Source organism: Amblyomma mixtum, chromosome 9 (genome assembly GCF_055824585.1).
Source record: "Amblyomma mixtum isolate Tamu chromosome 9, ASM5582458v1, whole genome shotgun sequence".
In the NCBI taxonomy this organism is placed as follows: Eukaryota; Metazoa; Arthropoda; class Arachnida; order Ixodida; family Ixodidae; genus Amblyomma; species Amblyomma mixtum.
This window is the reverse complement of record NC_143020.1, coordinates 53,634,367-53,649,052: the sequence shown is the minus strand read 5'-3', so window position 1 is coordinate 53,649,052 and position 14,686 is coordinate 53,634,367.

Here is a 14,686-nt window from a genome sequence, read left to right as displayed (position 1 = left end):
ACTATTAGAATATTCACTTCAGGAATACAGTGCCAGTTTAGAAGTTATCGGTCGCCTTAAAAAAGAGCTGGCTGAAATGATCCCAGCAAAATAACATTTACCTAGTTTTGCTTACCCGCGTGTAAAAAAATCCCGCGAAATACGAAACAAAGCATGTGACAGGCGCTGGCACTTATCTGACTTCGCGCTTAGACAAAGCCCCGTCATGGACAGCCCCCCGGAGAAATGTATTTTTTATTCTCTGACACGCGTCTTGACACACTTGTATGCCACTTCTTTCCCGTGGTATTTATCTTACTTAGTTGGCCTTCATTTCAGACAACTATAGATAGCCATTTAATTGGCACTTTGGTCCAAACATTTCAGGCGGCTGTTTTCAGTGCGATCTACTATTTCCGCATTTACATTGTCACCTGATTGCTGACACCAATATTTCTAATGTTCGCTAATTACTCTATACTAATTAGATAAGTCTCCGGAACGAAATAAAATACTGATGACGAGGCCTTGCAACTCTCAACAGCACCTGATTTTTGTCACTCTATTAGAATATTCCGTCTTTTTTAATGTCTTGGTTACTTTTAGCTCGGACGACGAGATTCGATTCCTGACACGGCGCTGGAGAAAGCTTATACTTATTGTGACATTCCTCTTTTAGCGCCGTCTATTGCATAGGTTGAAAAAAAATTTGGGATGGCCAGAAGTGGGATGGTCTTGTCAGGGGAAAATGACTTTAGCCTTCTCACCCAGGACAAATTTTGTATATTTTTGTCCCAAATAAAATGTTCTGCTAAATAGTTCTAAAATAGGCCACTTATCCATGTGGCTGTACCTCTTGCATTTATTATCAAGAATAGGAACATATGTACGTACCAAGCCAGCTTGTGGAAACTGACCAGAAAGATGTAATTCGTCGCTCACGTGATACGATAACACAGTGTGATTTCCAGGGTAGATATTCATCGGGTATGTATAACTGGCTGTAAAGAGAGCAGGTGAAAAAGCTGTTGAGTGGGTGCTCATCATCATCATCATCAGCCTGACTGCGCCCACTGCCGGGGAAAGGCCTCTCCCATGTATCTCCCATTAACCCTGTCCTTTGCCAGTTAGGTGCTAACGCGATACAGAATAACAGGCGAATCTCTGGCGAGTCGCAACTAAAAAAGCTAGTGGCAAACACACTTCAAAGATCGCCCACCAGCCAATGACGTAGAGCGTTTGTCATGACTTCGAGTTTGAGCAAGAAAACCGCCTTCCCTTCTTGGATGTCCTGGTCGAGCGGAGGGACAATCGCCTTTCGTTCTCTGTGTACAGAAAACCTACGCACACAGCCCAGTACTTAAATTTTCATTCGAATCATCCAGTTGCGCACAAAGCCTCCGTCGTCACATCACTGACCAAACGTGCGACACGTGTCTGCAAAGGCCAAGAAGATCAAGAAAAGGAGTTAAAAAGAGTGCACGAAGAACTGTCAGCCAACGGTTATCCGAGCCGCTTCATATCAAAGATACAAGAACGAGCTGCACATCCAGCTACCACTGATTGTAGGACGTATCGAACACGAGCAGGCATTCCATACATGCCTGGTATCAGCGAAGCGCTGTCTCGTGTGTTCTCAAAATACGACTTGCGCGTGGCCCACATGCCTGTCAGCAAGCTGCGGAATCAGCTAATGAATGTGAAAGACCGACTACCAAATGAGCAGTTTCCAGGAGTCGTCTACAAAATACCGTGCCTGAACTGCAATCATGCCTACATCGGTGAGACAGGAAAGTTCTCAAGACGCATAAAGGACCACCAACGTGATGTGAAAAACGAAAAGCATGCCACAAATGCGCTGGCGGGTCATGCTCACGACACTGGCCACCAGATTGACTGGGGCAATGCCTCCATCTTATCTAAGGAGAGAAACCTGACGACGCGCCTTCTGCTGGAATCGCTATTCATCCAGACAACACAAGCAACATTAAACAAGAACGCTGGACCCATGCCAGGCATCTACGCCCGATCTTTACGTCACATTCTCCGGATATAAATTCGCCACCGCTCTTGTCCTGCTCACTGTGAACAAGAAACCCGTACGGGTTTCGAAACGTCTTTCTTTTTTCGACTATGGTCAGTGACTGCTACTTCACTTCATTGCACTTCGAGGTTAATTACTCCAGCGCAGCGTTGCAGGTGGATGGCAGGTGCGTTTGTGAAATGCGCTGAAATAGCAATCAGTCAACGCCTCTGGCTCTATAGAGCCTCCTTTGAAGAATTTTTTCGCGTTCGTTCTCCCTTTTTATCGGACTATAGTGCAAGGGTTAACATTAAGCTTCAGGCCACAACTTACACAAACAGTTAAGTAAAGGCTGTCGACATCAAATAGTGCACCGAAAAACTGCAAATTTATCTTCTGGAAATTTGTCTTCTTAATGAACACCGAGGGATGCGCATACCAACACAAGTATTTTATTCCCATGCTGAATGATGCCGTGCTGATAATACATAAGCAACTTTTTTTCTAGCGAACACCTGCGAGCTAAATATATTTGTGTTTCCCCTATACAATATTGTTATCAACCCTCGTTTTCATTTTATTTTATCACTTCAAAGAAAAACAGGAGGCGAGATCGGTACATTGTTTCCTCGCTTTGCAATCATACAATATACCAATAAATGTATTCAGTAAAACTATTTTTAATGCAGGATTTGACGGCTAGATTTTGAACCACCATTATCCGTCACAGTTCCGTCCACCAAAGCTATATACTGCAAATCCATAGGTGTCCTAGTGAGGCCCTAAGGAGTTTAAAAAATTCTCGTGTGTTGTTGTTATTACATCAAAAATAATGAAGTGAAGCAGGACTAAGTCCGAACTTCTTTAATTACCAGCGCAATAACGACGTTGCGAACGCACAAGATTTCGTGTCTGGGAGAGCGTCTAGCGCGTGCGTCTCGGCGCTATAGTGCTCTAGAATACCATTGCCGCCGCCGCGCTGTACAACGCCGTTCAGACAAGAATCGCGGTGCTACAGCCAGATGGCGCCACTTGTTCGCGAGGTGGCCGTAAATCTACTATCTCGAGACCAATGAGCTCTGGCGCACTGGCCTTTGTTTCTGGCAACAGAACATAAGCCAGCACTCATGCATTCCTGCAGTGGAATAATCTAGGGATAGCGCGTATTGAACAGCTAATTTTTTTTAAGCTCCGCCGCGGTGGCTCAGTGGTTATGGTGCTCGGCTGCTGATCCGAAAGACGCGGGTTCGATCTCGGCCGCGGCGGTTGAATTTCTTTGGAGGAGAAATCCTAGAGGCCCGTGTACTGTGCGATTTCAGTGCACGTCAAAGAACCCCACGTAGTCGAAATTTCCGCAGACCTCCACTACGGCGTCTCTCATAGCCTTAGTCGCTTTGGGACGTGCCCATAATGAGGGATTCCCTCACCACTTGTTACTCGTGGCCTTTTTCTTGGCAACTTTCTTCGCCTTCTTTAAAAACCCCAGTGATCCTTTCAGTTCCAAATCAAGAGGCAATCGGTCGTTACACTTCAGCTCTTCTATAGCCAGGGCAATGCCCAGGAAGTTGATGGTTTAGCGCAACCAGGAAAATAATCCATCTCAATTGTCCTCGGCTTTCATACAGAATTTCCTCTCCTCATTTGCAAATGCATATTAACATGTGCGTGTTGTTAGAGTCCTTAAGGTGCGAACGGCATATTCTAGTTTTCCGAGCCGCTCTCCTGCGCGGCCATTTTCCGCCGACTGGCGCGCCGCGGTGCGGGCGTTTCTTTGGAGACTACGGGGCTCCGGCAGCTCCGCGACCGCGCCTGCATATAGCCGCGCTTCGGGCGCTGAAAAAACATTCTCGAGCATACTTCCGCAGCGTGGGTGCGTTGCAAGAAGTATTTACGTCATCAAAGGGTGAACATTGTTGCGTTTTAGTGATATTTGCTTTGACATTCATGTTAATTGTGTCGGCGCTTAGAACTCTCTCGTGCTTACCTCGCTACCGTCTTGGTCATCATCATCATCATCAGCCTGACTACACCCACTGCAGGGCAAATGCCTCTCCCATGTCTCTCCAATTAACCCTGTCCTTTGTCAGTTGCCGTCTTGGTGCTCCACCGCAAAGAAAACTTTTTGTTCAATATCAAGCATCAGAAAGCCGCCGCGGGGGCTCAGTGGCTATGGTGCTCGGCTGCTGGCCCGAAAGACGCGGGTTCGATCCCGGCCGCGGCGGTTGAATTTCTTTGGAGGAGAAATTCGAGGCCCGTGTACTGTGCGATGTCAGTGCACGTTAAAGAACCCCAGGTGGTCGAAATTTCCGGAGCCCTCCACTACGGCGTCTCTTATAGCTTTAGTCGCTTTGGGACGTTAAACCCCATAAAACCAAAATCAAGCATCAGGTGTGCGGCTAGCATGCAGCTCCAATTCGCATGCACTTTGAATCCTTCCTGCCGGCCATAAAGCATACCCCGCCAACAGAGCTTTCTTGTCGCCGGTGTGGTGCGCCAGTTTATCAACAAATTACCGCTGTGAGCTTAACTGAGTCGCAGCGTCAAAAGAAAACAAATTTTGTCGTGGTTTATGCAACCTGGTGAATAAAAACGTACTTTGGCTTAATTTTTTGAGGCTTGAATAGATATGAGCCGCGAATCAAGCTTTCACGAATTCTGAGGTCCGAAGTCGCGTTTATTTTATTTGGGAGCTCTGCCCGCGTGTGACAGCGTTGCGTAGCCGTTTGGCTAAGTGTGAAAGAATGCAATAAAATCGCGCATATTTTCCTATGATTGAGGTAGATACCAACAGCAGAAAGATACGACGGTAAACCCTTTGCTTTTCCTGGCTGTCGCGGGGGGCGGGGGGCGGGGGGGGGGGGCGGTGGTGGTGACGTCGCCGCAATGTGTTGAAGCATCGCTGCCGACGCTGCCGGGGTGACGTGGCTGCCTGCCTGTCACGCTGTTTTTCCCGCCCATTGTGGTGGCTGGCTTATTGTGACAATATTTTGCAGTGCAGTCTCGCGAGTTCGTGGCATGGCCACCACCACAAACCAGACACTTGGCCATACACTGGTGGGGGGCCCGCACTCCCCCCCCCCTTCTATGGTGCCTGCTGTCCACACAGGCCACACTTATATTGGGTTGGGTTGAGGCAAGAGTCCGCCCGATGGCCAACAGTTTCACACAAGCTGCAGGCCAGAATAGTGCGCAAATATGGCTGCACTGAGACGAGCTCAGAGTTGTAATAGACGTACCCAGGCTTCACCGTGCCGGCAAAGGTGAGTCGGGCCTTGTTTGAGTTGCCGAGCTTGCGGATATCAACTAGAGCGGAGCCAAAGCGCCACACGTCTGGCTGGCGCGAGACGCCCCCGCGTTCCTCGAGCCAGAGGAACGGGCCCGGAGAGATTCCCCTGATCTCCCCTGGGATGTAGAGGAAAGGATGCGCTGCAAGGGTGAGGGATATGGTTGTCAGGAAATAGGTTATGGGAAAGTGGACGGGAATGGGGACAGCGAGTTCTTGCTCGGATCGTTCTAATGTGTCTCGACTCCATTACTGGCCTTCCTGGCCAGGGCAGGGAGGGTGTCAAGATTGCCCTTTGTAGCGGCCTGCTCAGGGGATGTGCGACCAACCACCAAACTCAACGGGCTTCGACCGCCGGAAACAGGAAAACCTAACATGGGGCCCCTCCACGACGCCTTATTCCGCAGCCCGTTACAACCGCATACCAGGACGTCGGTTATTCCGACTCACAGAGGTGTTTCCCCACCTACTAGCTACTAGCCGTCGAATGCTTTTCGCGGTTTTTCAGACAACGGAAGTATGTATGATGTGATCCTACCTAGAGAGGATAAGATCGTCAGCCCACCGGTTGACCTAACCTCCGGGGGACCCACCCGTGCTTCCAGCCAACCAACCACGCAGAGTCAAATTTGTCTGATGAGCGCACAGTGTACCACGAAGGCTTGAGAAGCTCTCGAGGGTTCTCTTGCGCTTCATTGCTATGTCAGCCACTCTAGGCTCACTGCTGGATCAGGCGCAGCTTAGTTGTGTTGGTATATATTAACACCGGTTTGTAGTAAGCGACCTCATCCATTATCGTCCTGTACTCCATGTCTGCCTCGCTGCCGGCCGGGCTGACAGCTGTGACAATAACAGCCTCGGCCGAAGTGTCCCCATTACTCTCAAAATAGGTTTCTTTTCCTGCTCATGTTTTTTTTTTTAACGTCCCAAAGCGACTGACGCTATGGGGAAGTCCGAGAATTTCCACCACCTGGAACTCTTTAACGTGCGCTGATATCGCACAGGACGCGGGCCTCTAGCATTTCGCCTCCATCAAAATGCGACCGCCGCGTCTGTAATCGAACCCACGTATTTCGGGTCAGCAGCCGAGCGCCATAAGCACTGAGCCACCGCAGCGGCACCTCATGGGTTCCGTCTCCAAGAGCGAGCCGTCAGTTGAGCTCAGTGTACAAATTTGAAGTGCCAGAGCTAAGGCACTCCTCAAATGCTAATAAGCCATCGGTTAGTTTGCCTTGCTCCTGTACCGTTCTCCGAGCCGCTGAACTTACTCGAAATGTCCTTCATGTCCGCCGACGTTCCCAACACATCATTGCATACGGCCTGGAACGAAATAGTAGAACATACGGTCGTTAGATGAAGCTCGTCGTTTGCATACTAGTTCACCTGAGCACGGAAGAAACGGATAAAAAGGCCACAAAACCGGAAAAGCATGCCGTTTGGAATCCAGAAGACGGAACGGACCGCGAACGAAAGGGTCACGTGACGAGTAATCTAAACCCCTTCTGATCATTGTAAACTGGCCCGTCACACCCTGACCCAGATCATTCCTTCGCCTTACACCTTACTCTACGCCAGAATTCCAACCACAATCTACACCTTACTCTATGCCACAATTCTAGCTACAAGCAACACTTTACTCTACGCAGCAATTCTAGCTACAAGCTACACCTTACTCTACGCCAAAATTCTAGCAACAAGCTACACCTTACTCTATGCCACTATTCCAAATGCTGAGCACGAGAAGGTAAGGTCACTTATTCTCGCTTACGTAGCCTCCACGAACCCAGTAAGGAAAACCTGCTATCCCACATCAACAAACAGTCATCGCATGGCACATCCCCAAGAAAGTTGAACGCGTGCACACCAAACCCGGCAAGCCATTCAATGAGCATAACTTTGTCCTAATTTCTTTATTTTGCTGTTGGGTAAAAACGATAAAGAATGTGACCCTAACCGATTTCGGATGCATCTAAGCACTCTCGCCTTTCTCCCACATGCACAAATTGGCTTCTGCCTCCACGTCTCCACCCAAGTCTTCTTCTTAATCCGCCAACACACTTTTCTTAGATCAACTTCAAAACTTTCGAACACATCGGTCATGATGATATACTCGCTGCGTCCAAGAAACAACACGTGGATGCGACACCTGCACCTACTTCCTGAAATTCCTCCGGGCCACACAGAACAATTATTTTACTAGCCCCAGGGCGCAGAGCTTTCTCCAAGCCTATTCAGCCAAGGGATCCCCCAGTTAGCTAAAAAATGCATAAGATTCCCTACCTCCACCACATCATGTATGCCGACACCCTCTAGTGCACCTACCAGTAACCCGGAGAACTGACAGTCACATCGCGGAAAATTTTTTGCATCATCTCCTCATTGCTTTCCCAAGTTGGCCTCAAACCTGTGCTTAAAATCGTAACTCATTTCAAGTACCCCATATCAACGTTCGGTTAGTCCACTATCTCTCCAATAACAACCCCTCCAGTACCCACATGGCCTCCTCTAGGGATCCCGGACTAGGGATCCCTCCTAGTGTTTGTAAGGGGCGGGCCCTTCCGGCTCGCCCCATCGACCTCTCACTGTAAATAGAAATAAAAGTTTTCCTCCTCCTCCTCCTCCTCTAGGTTACTAGGCGTAAACTCAACATCTCCGCCACCATCCAAGTTGTTAACACCTGCGACTCCTTTACACACATCGTCCAATCCGTCGTAAAAGGGCCTGTCGGCCGGCACGAAAAAGAAGCTAGCCAAGAGGTGCACGACCCTGCCTCATGAGAATTACTTCTTATATTCCTCATTACACATTAACACAACAGCGCCTCAACCTCATATCTACAAGCAACAGTCCATACAAGGCGTACCTGCAGCCTCCCGTCCACGCCTCAAACCAGCGCTTATACTGATATTGGTCTCTTCCTCCCTCGCCTGCCTCTAATCAGCCTTCACCAGGATCGCCAATTCGCTCGCCTGTCTCGTTCCATTCCATAGCGCTCGAATCTGGCACAAGCTGGCGTCTCCACATATCGACTTCGCATTCCACGTTCCGCTGTACCTCCTCTCCTCAAACTTCTGTATCACCCTCATTCTCCATAACGTGTTCCCCCGACCTCCAAGGGAGACAGCGACAAGTTCCTGCTGAGCACCCCTCTTCATTCTCCTGAGATACTGTGGCGCATACCAATGCTTCTCGCCCTCAAAACCTTGATTCTGTCCACCACGTTCTCTACCCCATACTCATCAGCTCCTCCAATCTACATCTGTGGCCCTTACTTCAATTCTAGCCGCATAGCCTCCCTTCAATCCTACCCTCTTAGTCACAGCAGCTGTACAAACTCTCGTTTCAGAATTCCTATCCTTACGCTCCGCCTTACGGATATGAAGCGACAGAGTTAATGAGTTAGCGCCCATATTTGCCGAATTGGTCACTCTCAGCTTTACATTCACATTTCTCTGGAAGCCCTCATACCAATAATTACGCAAAAGTGCAGCGGTTAAGAGATACGCCACTGCTCTGCGGTGGCAAGTGCTGCCACTGGTAGGTCTTGTGCGACCCAAGTTGATCTTCTCTAGCAAACTCTAGTGATGAACCATTAATTTAACTGCCACCTGCCAGGGTTGTTAGTTTGCTCACAATCTCTTTGGCACGTTGTTACGACCCGACAAGGCCATGTGACCGAGGTTGACCACCCAGGTTGTTTCTCTGGAGCGGGCTGCCCGGGACACCCTGTCACAAAGTTCGTGCATGCCTTGCGTTTCTTTTTCTTTTGCGAGCGAGCTGGCCATGACGCCGGTTGTTCGCAAGCATGTCGCGACGCGGCAGCGATGATTCCCCCCCCCCCCTCCCACCCCTGAGTGGACGGTTGACCCCTCTCGACGCTGGAGGGTCAAGGTCACTCCGCTCCCTCCTCGTATTATCGCCTTGTAGGGACGGTAAGTGGTCGGTTGAACGCCCCGGAAGCCCTTCCCTACCTTCGCAAGTTAGCCTCGCTCCTCGTTCGGGCGTAACTAAGTTTCTTCGTGCTTCTTTCCCCCCCTTTTTAACATCTGCAAATCGTTGGCGCACTGGGCCTTGAGGATTGGTTTGCTTTTTGGGGGGTTTGCCACGAGAACGCGGCGGCGGGAAAACCGCGAGCCGAGGAGTCGGCTTGGAGATTTCGGTGCGTGCGGACGTGTGAGGTTAGCCAGAGAAGTGGTCGGCAAGCGAGCCTAGGCGGGTGTCTAACCCGTAGAGCGCGGCGACGGCGGCCCCGAAGATGCGTGGCCCAAGTTCGCCCGTATCCGCAACCCCCCATCACCCCCGTGCGTCTCCGCAGCCCGACGCTCCCTGCGACCGGACCTTGCCACCCCGCAACTAAGCCACCGTTTCTCCCCACTCGCTTTACTATTTTCTTTGTCCTGTCGCCCTTCCTTGTCCGAGGCTTTTGTATAGTACTGCTTTGTTCTTGTAACGTTGTTGTATAGTTCTCGCCCTCCTGTTTTCCTCTGCTTGTTAATAGTTGATTGTGTTCTCATTGCGTTTATTCGCGTATTGACACTAAAGTGCGGGTTTTGTTTTGCAACCTTCCGTCTTTGTTCTTTACCGAAGTAAAGAGGGGTTTGTTAAGAAACTTGCCTACGCCTCATGCCTCAGGTCCACGGATAATCAGGCGTGACCCCTATCGCCGGTCAGCAGTAGATCCTCATCTTTGGCACGCGGGGTGCAGAAGTTTGTTGCTCCTCCCCCTCCAAACTTACGGAGAGTACAATGGTGGTCAGGTTGGCCCGAATAATTAACATTTCGGCACCAACCAAACATCAAGCCGCCCACGATATCATGACACTCCCTTACGCCACCTAATTTATCATTCATAACAGCGACAACACCGACGCCGATAATGCCGACACCGAGTTTTCTACGCACCTCAGCGCTGTTGTGTTAATATGGCCTCGCACTACAATTACGAAGAATTTGCGGGTATTAAGAATAAAAGGGCTGTGCGAAAGAAGTATGACGTTGATCGGAGACTCGCAGACAGGTTCTATTGCTTCGGGAAAACTCCAGCAACAAGAGACTTGATGTATGTATTGAAAAGAGACAATCGTTATACACAATACAAGTACTCACCTGAATATGGGTGTTCTGTACGACTCGAACTCCCATGGAATAGTAGGACCCGACAGGTACATTAATAATTTTATCGCTGTAGTTTGATGAACTACTTGTCTTATAATACAAATAAACTTTATCCTTGTCCCGTTTAGCCCCTGAGTACCAGTTATCGTTGTGCTTAATCTGCACGTCACTCGTTTCCCTGGAATGAAAAAAAAAAACTTGCGCAAAGATCCATTTTAAAAGAATATTGGCAGAAGTACAGAATATTTACGTAAAACCAGCAACGCCTCAGATTCGAACAGCGCCACGCGTGGCTTTTGGTAAAACTATCGCATTTTTTGCGCCGAGACGTGCACTCGAGACCGCGAGCATGCGACAAGGTCCATTTACATGCTCGCGTAAAAATATACAAAACGCGTGTCGATACCTGCTACCACCCGCATGAATAGGAAAGTGCGACTTAAAAAACGTTAACAATATGCTGCCGTAATATTAAGCATGAAATGCTTTTAGCTCCCGTTGTCGGCAGAGTGGTGACGTCACGCCCAGACCGAGAGCCAACATCCGGGCACTGAATTCCACTCATCCGGGCACTGAAACGAGAACATCCGGGCACCGTACGAGATTTAACGAGACTCATACGTGATCTGTTAGGGGCTTCGAGAGAGGACCGCTTAGAGCAAGAGGGGAGCTCCAGGGCGAGATGGGCCTTGGGGCTGAAAAACTGCTTCCGCGCCGTCCCCAAGGATGGCGCTGCGGTCCCACACTCACGCGCCTTGCGGAAAGCGATCGCTTTGCGAGTGATACGCCGCAGCAAAAGACTGCTCGACCCTGCCGACAACGCCATGACTATGCGGCCGCTCTCGAAAGCGACAAGGCCGCCACGGTTCGCGGCTGCGTACCTAAGCCCGCACTATTGCAGGCGATCGCTTCGACGCGACAAGAAGAGTATGGTGTGGTGTGTTGAACACTAGACCAATTTTAAGATTTTGGCTAGAAAGTATAAAGAGTATTATCCAAATAGTAATATTATGTGACGTAGAACATCATCGAAAGGCGAAGGTGGAAGCTGTGTGAGAACCCTCTTATGCTTATCATTCGATGACGTTCTACGTCACATCTGCGGTAACTCAGGACGTGCTACGTCCGCCGCTTAAGAACGTGGGTGGCGCTGGTGAACACTCTCAAGTTCGGGTTATTCGTAAACATAAATACCCCCAAAAGCAAAAGATTTGACAGCCGTCGCCGTAGCTCAGCGGTAGAGCACCGGACGCGTGATTCGGAGGTCGTGGGTTTTGTTTATTTATTTATTTCCTCAAAGGTCTCGGTTGAGACATTACATGAGGGAGTGGACGGTATCTGGCAAACAATGGTAAGAAATGTTAAGATGAAAGGTTGGCAATGCTCCGCTTGAATTCTAGTGGGTTGATGATAATGGCAACTTCGGTGAGCAGGTCATTCCAGTCTCGTGCAGTACGCTGAAAAAATTACTGCTGAAATGTCACAGTATGGGCTTCTAGGGGATACACTGCGTTACTGTGGCTGAACCGGGCGATGCGGTGGGCTCTTTTTATGTAGGGGTTATCAAGAGGCAAAGAGTGGAAAAATTTATGAAAAAGGTTAAAACGTGCTATCTTACGGCGCGAGGCAAGGGGGGGGGGGGGGGGGGGCAAGTTGATTCGAGCTTTTAGTGCTGAGATGCTTGAGTGGTAGGAATAATTAGATAGAATTAATCGTGTTTTGCGGTTCTGAACCAATTCGAGGGCGTTAGTAAGATTATTGTGGTGCGGATCAAAAATAGCGTTAGCATACTCAAGCTTGGGACGCACAAAGGTTTGAAAAGCAAGCTGTTTAATAGGGGGAGGAGCGAGTGAAAGGTTACGGCGTAAATAACCTAGAGCACAATTACCAGAATTTATTATGTGATTAATATGACAGGTCCAAGTTAGGTCACGCGAGATATGCACACCAAGATATTTGAATGATTCGGATGTTCCAATCTGCAGGGTATTAATATTATAATTAGGCGCTACGTAATTACGACGACGGTGAATGGACATTAACACGGTTTTAGAAATATTTAATGACATGAGCCATGCTTTACACCAGCGGCATGTGGTTGTTTTTCTTCTACTTTTCTAATCAAAATTGGCTTTAAAACGATAACGTATTCAGTAATATTCTAAATCGAACAGCACAAAATAAATAAATAGATTTAAAAAAATCCCCTGTGTCCCTTGGTTTCTGTGGATGTTGGCATCTCTCATATTTATAACGAGCCCCTCATTCCCCTTCTCTTGTTTGCTTAGTTGCTTAGCGAGGGCCTTGGTTCTGGCAGCCTTGACGCCATAGGAAGCATAAGAGGGTTCTCACACAGCTTCCACCCTCGTCATTCGATGACGTTCTACGTCACATCTGCGGTAACTCAGGACGTGCTACGTCCGCCGCTTAAGAACGTGGGTGGCGCTGATGAACACTCCAAGGTTAGGTTATTCGTAAACATAAATACCCCCCAAAGCAGAAGAGTTGATAGCTGTCGCCGTAGCTCAGCGGTAGAGCACCGGACCCGTAATTCGGAGGTCGTGGGTTCGGATCCCACCATCGGCATGTGGTTGTTTTTCCTTCTACTTTTCTAATCAAAATTGGCTTTAAAACGATAACATATTCAGTAATATTCTAAATCGAACAGCACAAAATAAATAAATAGATTTAAAAAAATCCCCTGTGTCCCTTGGTTTCTGTGGCTGTTGGCTTCTCTCATATTTATAACGAGCCCCTCATTCCCCTTCTCTTGTTTGCTTAGTTGCTTAGCGAGGGCCTTGGTTCTGGCAGCCTTGACGCCATAGGAAGCATAAGAGGGTTCTCACACAGCTTCCACCCTCGTCATTCGATGACGTTCTACGTCACATCAGCGGTAACTCAGGACGTGCTACGTCCGCCGCTTAAGAACGTGGGTGGCGCTGATGAACACTCCAAGGTTAGGTTATTCGTAAACATAAATACCCCCCAAAGCAGAAGAGTTGATAGCTGTCGCCGTAGCTCAGCGGTAGAGCACCGGACCCGTAATTCGGAGGTCGTGGGTTCGGATCCCACCATCGGCATGTGGTTGTTTTTCCTTCTACTTTTCTAATCAAAATTGGCTTTAAAACGATAACATATTCAGTAATATTCTAAATCGAACAGCACAAAATAAATAAATAGATTAAAAAAAAAACCCTGTGTCCCTTGGTTTCTGTGGCTGTTGGCTTCTCTGAGCCCCTCATTCCCCTTCTCTTGTTTGCATATATATATATATATATATATATATATATATATATATATATATATATATATATATATATATATACACACACACACACACACACACACACACACACACACACACACACAGGGTGTAGGTAACTAAGCGTTCTTCAGAACTGAAATCACGTGGATGTTGCAAGGGTTTATCTAAAGTTACAGCACCATTTTTCGCTCGTCCTATTTGAATAATTTGTCGAAACAAATAAATAAATCACTAAATATATATATATATATATATATGTGTGTGTGCGTGTGTGTGCGTGTGTGCGTGCGTGTGTGTGTGTGTGTGCGTGTGTGTGTGCGTGCGCGCACACACAGAGCACCCAGGCAGGCGCTACGTGGCACTAACTTAAAGGGACAGTGAGGAGAGCTCTATTAATATTTTTTTAAAAGCAAAATCCGATAGTTCTGCATGTCATGGCTTTGTTGCCACTTGGCCGGCAGCGAAATATGCATTTATTTCTGAGAAATTTGGATTCGAAGTTGAAAAAGTTTTTCACAGCGCTGTATCGTCTTGCCTTTCTTTTTCCGTGTCTTAGGAGTGCGCTGTGTTTTTATCAAAAAAGTTTTTCCCGCCGCTCTGATTCAAACTTCGGATTCTCCTATGACGACACAGGACTAAGTGACGTGAAACATGACGTGCACATGACGTAACGCAGACTCCGTGATTCCGAAACGCGCCATGCGGTTCCAGCTTGAGCGCGTGTCACCCCTCTAGCCCGGCCATGGCATTGGCTGCGCCTCAGTGATTCGTGGCTTCTCGTGTCCTAGTGTTGCTGGAACCATTGGTTCCAGCAACACTGTTTTGTCCTATGACGTAATCACGCTTGTACTTGCGAGTTTGGCCTGCGGCGGCGATACCTGTATTTTGGTTCTTACTCTTTTCTACGTTACAAGAGCTTTGTTGTCAGTATGAGTGACATTTTGTAATCAAGGGCTGGTATTCTGTGGATACAAGCCAACTTCAATTTCTCCTCAGTGTCCCTTTAAACGAAAACATAGGC